This window comes from Vespa velutina, chromosome 10 (genome assembly GCF_912470025.1).
Source record: "Vespa velutina chromosome 10, iVesVel2.1, whole genome shotgun sequence".
Lineage (NCBI taxonomy): Eukaryota > Metazoa > Arthropoda > Insecta > Hymenoptera > Vespidae > Vespa > Vespa velutina.
Window position 1 is genome coordinate 5,118,510 of NC_062197.1, and position 12,500 is coordinate 5,131,009.

At 31.0% G+C, this 12,500-nt stretch overlaps 1 protein-coding gene across 18 annotated transcripts in view; it reads right to left on the minus strand.

Annotated features, from left to right (window-relative positions):
• Window positions 1–12,500, minus strand: part of LOC124952291 (whirlin) — an 85,039-nt gene that overhangs the window by 10,049 nt on the left and 62,490 nt on the right. The gene's annotated exons all lie outside the window — the stretch shown is intronic.

Below are 12,500 nucleotides of genomic sequence, written 5' to 3' on the forward strand. Positions count from 1 at the left end.
AAATATACGATTTATTTTCAAAACTTATAGTTTATAAATCTAATAAGTCCTATATAGACTCAATAAGCTAAAGGTGATATTTTCGCTGTGCGTTTAGACGAAGCAATGAAACGACGTGGCTCGGTGCACCTCGATAATTGACCTACTTCGCGAAATCATAAAACGGTGACCGCAGCCTCCCCACCGTCGTTCCGGTCCTTCCAGGTAAATAACGGAACGTGGAGACGCGTCGAAACTTTCTCCGATGGTGACCCATAATACCGTTCTGGTCATTGTTCATTCTTTTGTTTTTCCTTTTTTTTTTCTTTTTTTTTTTTTTTTTTGTCTTTTTTATTTTTTCCTCCCGTTCCAAAAAATCGTTCGTGCGATCGATAATTTATCTCTCGCGTTAAAACGAAAGATTTTCTATCTGAAATAGAATAGAGATTCTCTAATAATTTCAACAGGGAAAATTTTGTCCCATTGATTAATTCTATCGAAATTGAACTAAGGGAACAACAAATGAATGATTTTTATAAATAATTATAATTTCCGTCTAAATTTAATGGAAAATGATGTAATAAAATTTTTATTATTTAATTAATTATCGATCATTCTCAAAATTCTCTGGCTGGATTTAATTGAGACATGTCTGTAAATAATAATAATCGATATATTCTTAATGAAATAAATAATATAAATATAACCACTTGGATTATATATATATATATATTTTCTTTGTAGATAATTGACAACGTCGATCGAAAATAGATTATTCGACGATCGATATAAATCGTTATCATCGTTTATCGCATTTGTTTCGAGTATCTACTTTTTCGATATCACTGACAAATTTCCGTCTTTGTTCGACCAGGTTGAATGCGTAGGTGTCACTCACAAACTGGTTTCCATTTCTTTTTTTTTTTTTTATCTGATGTAACGCACGTGAGTTGAACGAACTCGTGCGTGTTTTTATAAGTAATGATAATAATAATAATAATCATCAAAAAAAAAAAAAAAAACAAAAAAAAAAGATCCATCTCTTTCTTCCTTCATCTTTTTTTCTTCCCTTTTCAGTCCTATTTTCAAATGCTTTTAATTTTACAATAACTCGTTAAATTGAGAAATCGTTTAAAAAATAATATATATATATATATATACACATATATACATATGTATGCATAATGATCGATTTTGTCGTTAACTTTTATCTTTTTAAAAGACATCTCAAATCTAACAATAAGAGCAAATAAAGTAAAAAGTAGTTGAAAGAAGAAGCCATAAAAAGGCCGTTTAGGTCTTCATTGTCCTTTCAAAAAGTTCGAAGTGTCGTCTCGAGCCGATTCCCTTTGTCAGTGATCACTCGCAATAAGAAGAGCCGAAGAAGGGTCCGATACGAAAGTACAGACTAATCCTCTTCTAAGAAGCACGAAGAATGATCCTTCGATCAAACCGGTTCCAGAGATAAGCGCGAACGATATTCGAGAGAGCTCTCCTTACTCGCCGACGAGCGAGAAATCCGTACGATCGATTGATCGAGCAAAGAATGGAACGTGTTCTAATTCTTTAACGAAAGCTTGTCAATTCGCAAGATTCTCATTCGTTCTATCTTTCTATCTTCTTATCCTATTTTATTTTTTTTTCTTCTTTTCTTATCTTTTCTTTCATCGATACTACGAAAATAAGATTATTAGGTGAACATAAAGAGATTGTTTCATCGTAAGATTCGATTTAATAATAAACAAATTGTTATATTGCAAAAAGTATTACGCTATTCGTCTTATCATTAAACGAGTTAATCGTATAATTTCATTTTCATTAAATTTTTGCTTTATCGATAAAGAAATTATTTACACGAAATGCATTATTATAAAATACGTTTTAACCAAAATATACAAAATTGATTATTGAATGAAATCGATTGTTATAAATTTCGTCTTATTTGTTAATAAATTATTTATCGAAATGTATCGTTATACAGTTTGTCTTATTAATATGCCAATTAATTATTGAAATAGATGTAGGTATATTATTAAGAAACAAATAAATTCTTCGTCTCTACTCGAATTAATAAAGAAGTCAATGTCGTAATACGTAAATCCTTTTTTCATGCTACTTTATTAAGAGATTCCGAGTTTTGATTGATCCTCTAATATTTTCATCCTTTTTTAATTACTTCCTTTCTCTTCTTTTTTACTTGTTCCATATAATACAGGAAAGAAAAAAAGGAAAATCTCGAATAATTTATGAGATCTCGTCGGAAGTCATTCAAGTTCGAAACTTTTTCTTCTTCTTCTCTTTTCTTTTTTTTTTTCTTTTTTTCATGTTTCTTTTTTTTTTTTTTTTTTTTTTTTTTTTTTCATTTTTCATGTTCCACCGAGGCTATTTGGCTAGATTATTTACCGTTCCTGATATCTTTATATCGGCGGGATGTGACTCATCGACTGAATGAATCATAATTTAGAGAGCCGCGCCGTTCGGATTCGTTCCTCTATTCCGGAAAAAAGGGAGGAGCAACTAAGTACCGTGCGAGTTTCTCTTAGCTGAAAAAGATACGTCGCGATCTAAGTCAAGCCTTTCGTGGCTTTCTAATCGCTCGTGTTTCTTGCGTATCTGCTTAAATACGTTGTACATATTCATACTTACTCACGTTTAATATCAATGCTCCAAACGTAAATGTTCAAACGTTCGATTAGAAAGCATCTCTGTGATCTCTATACTCGTTGATCGAACGAAAAAAAAAAAAAAGGAAATAAAGAAAAAAAAAGAAAAAAAAAGAAAAACAAGGAAAGGAAAAGAATTCGATTATTATAAAATTCTTCATTTTCCGATCAATCTTTTATCTCAAATATTATAACCTTATCCATTGCGGATATTATTTATCAATGTGGTGCAACAATGATATCGCGACCGATAAATGTTCATTATTATCGAATACACTAAAAAAAAATTGTTTTATCGTTCTTTACCGCAAGGTAATAAAAATTTCAAGCGACGATTCATAAGTTGAGAAACACTGCCTCGACAATCGTTACGTAATAAATTTGCATCTGCAAGACGATTTTACTTTCGTCGAACGATTCCTGTTCGTTTTCATTTTCATACATTTTAATTTTTAATTTTAATTTCCATGTATTTTTTCTTTTTTGTTTTTTTTTTCTTTCTTTCTTTCTTTCTTTTCATTTCTTCTCTCTTTCATTTATTGTTCTTTTTCTTTTCGATTTTTTTCCCCCCGTCTATTTTCATAGATCTCTTTTAGAAAATGTCTGTCTCGAGGTCACTGCCTTCGACACGTCCCTATAATGTCAATCCTTACTTCGAACGTTTCAACGTATGTATGTACCTAAGTACATTTTCCTCCGGTTGAATGGGGGGCTTCCACCACTTTACGTTTTTTCTTTCTTTCTTTCTTTCTTTCTTTCTTTCTTTCTTTGTTTTTTTTTTCTTTTTTTTCTTATTTTTTTTTTTTTTCCTTTTAACGAGACAACGTCATCGCTTCTGACAATGAGTAAACGATTGCAGTGCTGCCGGGGGTAAAAGGGAGGGAGAGTTGTTGGCTGTGTGAAGACAGTAAAAAAAAAAAAAAAAGGAAGATAATAGTGTGAGAGTCTTTGAGAGGTTAGATGTTTTTTCGTGATTTATGAAGTCTCGGTAAATATCGATTCATAGTAATAAAATATGACGTTCCATTTCTATGTTCATTGTAAAAATTAAACGAATAAATATGTTTCTCGAAATGATAAATTGAGATATACTTAATAAAATAATATTAACGAAGACTCTTAGATCGAAATGAAAATTAACTTCTTCTTCTTTTTCTTCATTTTTTTTTCTTTTTTTTTCTTTTTTTTTTTTACATATTAATACGATTTTTAACGAGGTTTAATTATATTTTAATAATGCAATTCCGAAGCATTGCACTAATTAATCTCAATTTGATGTAATTAAAAACGACTTAATACAAATAATTTTTTTTTGTCCTTTTATCACGCAGTGAATTAAACCCTTGGCGTGACGTAGTTTAGTTTTATTTTCTATTTTTTTTTCTTTTTTTTTTTTTTAGTTTTTTTAATTTTAAGTAATTTTTTCATATTTTTCATAAAAGATTGATTTCTTTTTTCATCAGATAAGGTAAAATATCCACGAATAAGTGTTTCTAAGTACAAATGACCGTCGTCACGTCACCAATGCGATGGATTAAATATTCATAACGAGTTCATTCAAATACCGTTCATGACGAGTACATTCTAAATAATTTATTATTATTTAATCGATTGAAGCATATGATTTTATTATTATTACGTAATGGGAATATATTTCATTTTATGAACATACGTTATTATTCATAAGAATATAAAAATCAATGTTAATATTTTCTAATTATTATTACTATTATTATTATTATTATTATTATTATTATTATTATTATATTATACAGATTAAATAATAATAAATTATCCATAATATAATGAATCGTTTAATCGATAAAATAATAACAAAATTAATCGTGTTAAAGAAAAACAAAGAAGGAAAAACGATTAAATAATTAATACAAATTAAAGATTAAATATTTATACCTGTTATAGTGTATATCTTAAACGAACGTTCACATTTATAGAGAGACATTAGAAAACACAGGAAATAGAGACAAATCTAGACAGCTCCATTCGTTTGAAAATAAATGTTCGGCGCGTCGTATATTTCCCCTTTTTACATGCGGATGGATGGAACGGAATCTCTCGAGAAAGTCTTTTACTGCGATATCAATGGACTGGAATGTATAGATAGAGCGAGAAAGAGATAGAAAGAGAAAAACAAAGAGATATATATATATATATAAAGACGGAGAGAGAGAGAGAGAGAGAGAGAGAAAGAGATCGAAAAAGACAAACAGGGACAAAGAGAGATATAGAGGATACAGAAAGAGAGAGAGAAAGAGAGAGACAAAACACACGTTCGTATACGCACACGTAACTCGTATGAATCCTAGATGGGGATATCTTTCGACGAGCACAAGTTGGCAACGTTGTACAACTTCTCTCCCCCCACTTTTTCCATCTTTCAATCCCACCATCAGGTAAAACCTCTCACCTGTTCCAAGTTGTCCCTCTCTCGCCCTGACCAACCCCTCTCCTCCTCCTCCACCTCCTCCTCCTCATCATCATCATCCTCATCCTCCTTCCTCTTTCGTTTTGAGAGACCCCCCTTGATTCTTTCTTCCTCCTCTTACTCTCTCTCTCTCTCTCTCTCTCTCTTTCTCTCTCTCTTTCTCTCTCTCTGTCTGTCTCTTTCTCTGTCTCTCTTCCGCTTTCTCGGCCTCGCGTCTCTCGCACACATTGCTTGCTTGCTTGCTTGCTTGCTTGCTTGCTTGCTTGCTTTGCTTGCTTGCTTGCTTACTTTTGCTGTTCGTTCTCCCAAAGCGTTCTCGCAGAGTCGCGCTCCTGATCATCGTGCAGCAGGTAAACGTGAACCTGGCCAAGTAGGAGCTCGTCAGTTAGCGTTCGAGTCTCGAATCGTTCGGAGTCCGATCGATTTTCCATACGCGAGATATCTCCTACTATTTCCACCCCCTCTCCTTGACAACTCATTATTTTCCAATATATCAACAATCAAGATTTTTGCTGACCCTTTTTTCTTTCCGTTTCTTTTTCTCTTTCTCTCTCTCTCTCTCTATCTCTCTCTCTCTCCTCCTTTCGCTTGCTCCTCTATCTTTCTTTCTCTCTTTCTCTCTATCTATTTATCTATCTATCCCTCCATCCACTTCCTTCTCCTAACACTCCGTCAGTCAGTACGTCCTCTTTATTACGCGAGTCAAACGTTTCTAAACGGTATTGTCAAAGACGATAGATAAGAAGAGATTAGAAAATAAAGAAGAAATATCGATCCTCGAAGGTAAGGAGATTGGAAATCATTTGTTTACTCGAATATCTTTTTCTCTCTTTCTTTCTGTCTCTCTCTCTCTCTCTCTCTCTCTCTCTCTCTCTCTCTCTCTCTCTCTCTCTCTCTCTCTCTCTCTCTCTTTCTCTTTCTTTCTGTTTGCTTTTGTCTGCCTATCTGTCTGTCTGATTTTTATTCTTGCATACCTTTTAACGATATATCATTATTGAACGATCTATTATTATTCGTCGTATAATTTTTCTCGAAAGTATTTTAGAACTTGAAATGTGTATATGTGCATGTACGTATACGTGTATGTATGTATGTATTTATTTCGTTGCATCGAAGGACAACATCGACCAATCGATCGATCGATCGTTCATTCCTTTCGCTTCGATCATACATAGGTATAGATATTACGCGTTATTATCTTTAACGACATCTAGCAAGAACGTTTCTTTGAGTTTACAACGTTCGTACGATCGTCGCTAAATTTAATTTGAAACGAACGAGGTAATATTCCGATGGTTTCTTTCTTTTTATTATTATTATTATTATTTTTTTTTCTTTTTTTTTATATATATATAAAAATCTTATTTAACTCTCTACGATCGGATGTTTTTTTTTTTTTTTTTTTTTTTTCTTAATAAAAATATCATATCACGCGTATGTTGTAGCTGAAAAAGTTTTTTTCTTTTTAACTTCGAATACATAGTAACGATTAATTTTCTGTCGATAAAATTATTATAAATTTAAAAAAATAAGCACAAACACACACACACCCACACACACACATATATATATATATATATTTATATTTGTATAATATTGCATATCTGTATATTATCTTTTGAATTTAGATATTATTTTATAATATATTTAAATTGGGATATTAAGATCGATTTTTTATATATATGTACATAAAATATATATATATATATATATATATATTTGTATATTATTGTATATCTATATATTATCTTTTGAATTTAGATATTATTTTATAATATATTTAAATTGGGATATTTAAATCGATTTTATATATATATATATATATATACATATTGTGATTATTTCCAAATTATATTATAATTGTATTATAAAAATTATATTATGAAATATGTAATAAAGATATCACAATTACACGTATGTAAATGATTTTAAAGTTATAGAAGATTGAATGAATTTTTCATATATAATTTTCGCTTTGTTCGATTATTCTCTTAGATCATTGAAATCTTGAAATCGCGTTATTCATCCTGTTAGTTTCATCGACAGAAATTTTTCCCCGTTTCCCTTTGAGTTTCTCACAGTCTCCTCTTGTTTCTCGCAAGATTGACCGTTAATCCTTTACGGTACTCTCTCGCCACCAAAGCCTGGGAATTTATATTTTTAACCGGTTTCGTGCATCTCTTATCATTCGTCAAATGAATTTTCTCTTTTGCTAATTCACCATTCGAGGAAGTTCGACGGAGAACGAGCACACTTGTTAATTGCTAATTTATTCGTCGATGAATCGTCGTGATCGTCGTCAAGTACAAAACTCGAAGCAATCTATGAGCTCTAACGAAACGATTATAAAATTCGAATGGATAATATGTCAACGATATTTTATTTTGTAATTTTTTCTTTTTTTTTTTTCTTTCTTCAAATAGACATGCACAAGCGTAGAACCAAAATACACTATTAGAAAGTAAAACATTTTCAAATAAAAATAATTAATAAATTTAAATAAAAAGGGATTATTATGTAAAAAATAAATGACAAATATAATACAATATCTCGCGTATCTTTTGATCGAAAGTATAAAAGAACTTTTTTATTTCAATATCGATTGTTTTATCTCTCGTTGAAATTTACATCAATGGACCGATCATATCTTTCGTGTATCATTTTTGTTTTTTTTTTTTTTCTTTTTTAAATCAAAAATAATAATGATATATGAAAATTTTTCTTTTATCCCCAGCATCACTTCTTCCCCCGCCCTCTTTCCCCACCCACATCCTCACATCCTTCCTTTTTTTCCTTTATGCGAATTGGATTAAAAATTGTTTATGAACTCATTAAAAATTGATGATGTAAAATTTTTTCTTTCGTTGCCCACTTAAGAAGCCATCGACAATAACAAGATCGGCTCTCTCGTGTATATATGTCGTCATCTTGAGAAACGTCGAGCTTAGATTCGCGCGTAGCCGCGCGTAAACAAGATCGTAAAATTTCGCTAAAACGAAGTCGTTCACCGAACTCGTTTCAAATCGAGTATCCATCCTTGTATCTTATTATGAAGAGATACGATGAAAGATTTCCAAACAAATAATAGTAATATGTAATTATTTTCATGAATCGACGACAATCAATAGCATAAATATCGAATAAAAAGCATAGATTTATCATCGATAATGATAAGCGAATGATAAATATTAATAGATATCGTCATATCACTTTTTCGTTCCAACATTAAATTTATAATTCGTTCGCATTGAAAATACGTCACTTGAAAGTTTATCCTTGCCGATATACCAACACACGATATCAATATGACAATATTTTTCGTTATTAACTCGAGCTCATTAAAGCTTGTTTTTTTTTCTCTCTCTCTCTCGCCTCTTCTTTATTCAAACAAAAATACGTATGTAACGCGGATATTTTCGATAAATATGTAGAAAGTTTACAGCTCGACTCAATGCTATCTACTACAATCGATGACTCACATGACATGAATTATTGATAAAACTTTTCTTATTTATCGATCTTACTCTTACTCGACGATCAAAGCGAAAATATATTACAAATATATATATATATATATATATATATATATATATATATATATATATTATATAATTTTTATTCGAACCATTTCAATGATTCATCGTATTCAACCTCGAATTATAATTGGTAATTATTAAATTGAAAAGAAATTTAAAAGAGGAAAGAACAAATGGTGAGGGCAAGGGAGTAGGCGGAGGTTTGGGAGAAGGCGGGGGAGGGAGAAAAGAGGCAGCAAACCACTTTACTGACAAGGTAAAAAGAGAGAGAAAAAAGTGGGTCGTAAGAGGCAAAGAAGTTCATGAAGAAGGAAAGGGGGGCAGGGGGTGAGGGCGGCGGGCGGGATGTGCTAAAGGAGACGAAAAAAACGAGAGGATGTCACTGGGCCATCCGATGGCGTGTCGACTCGCCAGAACTACTTGCTTCGCATTTTAATCAGTCTTGAATCATTCGACGTGCATGGTCGATTGCCTCGAGGCTAAAACGTTCACTAGGCCACCTCGCTGTTTGTCGGACTAAGACGGACTCTTTCTACTCCACCCTTCTTAACGTCTCTCTCTCTCTCTCTCTCTCTCTCTTTCTCTCTCTCTCTCTTTTTCTCTCTCTCTCCATCTCTTTTCTTCCTTCCTTGTCTTCCTTCTTCCTTTTTGTACTCTCTTTCCCTCCTTCTACGATATGTTTCTTTTATGGTATACGTGCTATACGGGTCTTTGACCTTCCTTCGTAATTAAAAGTCAGCCGGTTATTTACTAGTTTGAGTTAGACCGTAGATAAGTTACAGTTATTCAACATTAATTATTTTCTCAAATATTTTCGACGCTAAAGTAATATCGTGTTATTCGTTAATAATCAGTTTTTCATATAAAAATATAGAAAATTATTGTTTAGCGATAAGTTTAATACAATTAATCCAGAGACTATATCGCGTTTAATTATCTTCTTATAATATTCTTAATATCAAATTAGTATTTCTTCATTTCTTTCCTTTTTTTTCTCTTCTTTTCTTCTTTTCTTTTTTTTTTTTTTCCTCGGAGTATTCAATAATTTTAAATCTTTAATGTCAAGACATAATAGTTAAATTAAGTAGAGTTATTTAAGATTACTTGTTTTTAATGATTTTCTCACAATACTTTAATCAAAATTTAAATATTGATATTACAATGGTATTAAATATATATATATATATATATATATATATATATAAATATATATATAGTTTATATATAGTTTTTGATAACAAAATTGACGTAGAAAATTTACGTGGTAATAAATTAATTATACGTTTATTATAATATTATAATACCTCAGTGTAAATTTTTTTCGAAAATATTTTCAATACTAACAAATATATTATTTTATAATCGTGTAATAAAAAAAAAAAAAAAAAAAAAAAAGAAAAAAAAAAGAGAGAGAGAGAAACCAAGAAAAAAGAAACAAAAAACGTGTCTACTAAGCAACAATCCAAATCCTACAAATCCTAAGATTTATCCTTGAAGAAAAATGATCGTAAACGGTCACCGGTTTACAAACAAGTAGAGCATAGTTCTCTAAATGGCATAACCTGACATCAACGTAGCGGGACATGGGTGGTAATTAACTCGCTAACTAAATGCCAGATATCAGGAGTAAGGACTGCGACTACTGTAATTAGCTTGTTAACGCGATACGCTTTTTGCGCGGCAAACGTCGTGGATGGCAGCAATGGTTTCGTCTTAATTCGTGCATCTCTCTCTTTCACTATACGTGAATGTCGGGTGTTTGTGTGCGTGTATGTCTCTGTGTTATTTTACGCTTGTGTATTAGTTTGCGTTTAACGTTTTAAAATGGCTCGTTAACGTTGAAGAAAAACAAGGACCTGGAATGATCGGGGTCAATGATCTTACGATTACAAAAATTAACTTTAATTAACTTCAATTATTTCTTTAATGAAAAAGAAAAAAAAAACTGTTATTACTATTTCGAATTTATACGTAACGATTAGTTAATCGAAAAAAAATATTTATATCCAAATATATAAAGAATAATTTAATATTTATAGTGATTTCATTATATATGCTCAACAGGAAAAAAAATATATATATATATATATTTTAGACAGAATTATGCTAAAATTTATATATAAAAAAAATTGCAAAATCTATCTGCATACATGCATACATACATACATATATATATATATATATATATATATATATATATATGTATATATAAAATTATAATATAATTTACATTTTATAAAATAAGATGATATAAAAAGGTTGAACTTTCTTTTATTTCTTTTTTTTTTTCAGGATAATAAAATTGAAATATGGAGTCTTGGTTGAGCGACGTGCAACGCGTAAGAATTCCGCGGCCGAAATTCGGAAGCGGAAATTCCGTGAGAAGGTCAAACTCGAGCGTGCAACACGTGCGACCCGAAGTTCACTCGAGACAGGTCCAAGATGTGGCCAAGGCCACCGAGGAACTTCGACAAGCATTACAGGATAAGCTTTGATCAAGAAGAATAATCGAGTTGAAGAGTAGAATCGAGAAAAGAAAAAAAAAAAAAGAAGAAGAAGAAGAAGAAGAAGGAGTGCCGACGCGAAAGACTTCTCTCTCGTACCTTTTGCCAGACCCTCGTCTCCGTCACGACGAAAGCCTATTCTTCCTCAAGGACGAAGCTCGAGATCTCGATCGAATATTATTTAGTTGTGATCTCCTCGAGGATCAACAGATAAATAGATCGATTTCGTTTCAATAAATTCGGGCTTTCCCAATGACGTTCGTCTTTACCCCGAATCAAATTTCATGCTTTAATCTACATATATGTATGTATGTATGTATGTATGTATGTATGTATGTATTCATTTATGTTGTATGTATGTATATATAAATGTATGCTTGCTATGATTTCTTTTCTAAAATTGCGTCGGTAAAGTGAAAGTTTAGAGAAGTACGGATTCGAATGCGAAATCGAGTGCGAGGTAACTCTGTTCATTTAAAATCAATTCGATGAACGAACATTTTCTTTTTTTCTTTCTTTCTTTTTTTCTTTTTTGTTTTGTTTTTTTTTTCCTTCCTTTAATTTATTTATTTTAAGTTCTGTTTCTTATTTTTCGTTTTTGTTTTCTTTTGCAATCGCTCGCTCGTAAATTTCACTATGTCGAAATGTCGGAACGATTGAACGTCAACTTGACACGGGGTTTCAGACCAGAGGCGAGATCGCTTTTTTTTTTTTTAATTGTCTTCTTTTTGTTTTCTTGTGTATGTTTTTTTTTGTCCTTCTTTTTCTTTTCATTGGACGACGTAAACCGTAATTAATAATGTTTAGTTTTTTAAGTTACAAACGCGTGTACCTATTATATTTGCTTTTAAATAAGAGACGTAAAATACTATGTATGTAATATTTTAAATAAATCTTTTTTATATTAAATTATGTCACTCCTTTTGTAAGATATGATCGAGATATTAATTTTTTTATTATATTTATATTTGTTTGTCATCGATCAGAATTGCGATCATTTGTCGAACGTTTTTAATTCTATTTCTCATTTTAACCTTCGTAATATAATATTTCTTTTTTTTTTCTTTTTTTTTTTTTTTTTTTTTTTTTAATTTTTTCTCCCTAAAAATGTTTTCTTCTCCAATAAAAATACTTCTATAAGAGACACACCAAAGATCCGACCAATTAGTTAATCGCACGTTCGATCTAACAATAAGGAATCGAATATATTTAAAAGAACATTTCAATGGTGACTTTAAAACAAACAGATAACGTATCGACAAGGACACCTTGACATTTTCTCGAATGTAATTCCGAGATATTACGCGAAAAGCAATAACTTATCATTATCTTTTACGACTAAATTGACATTTAATTTTTTTATATCAAACAA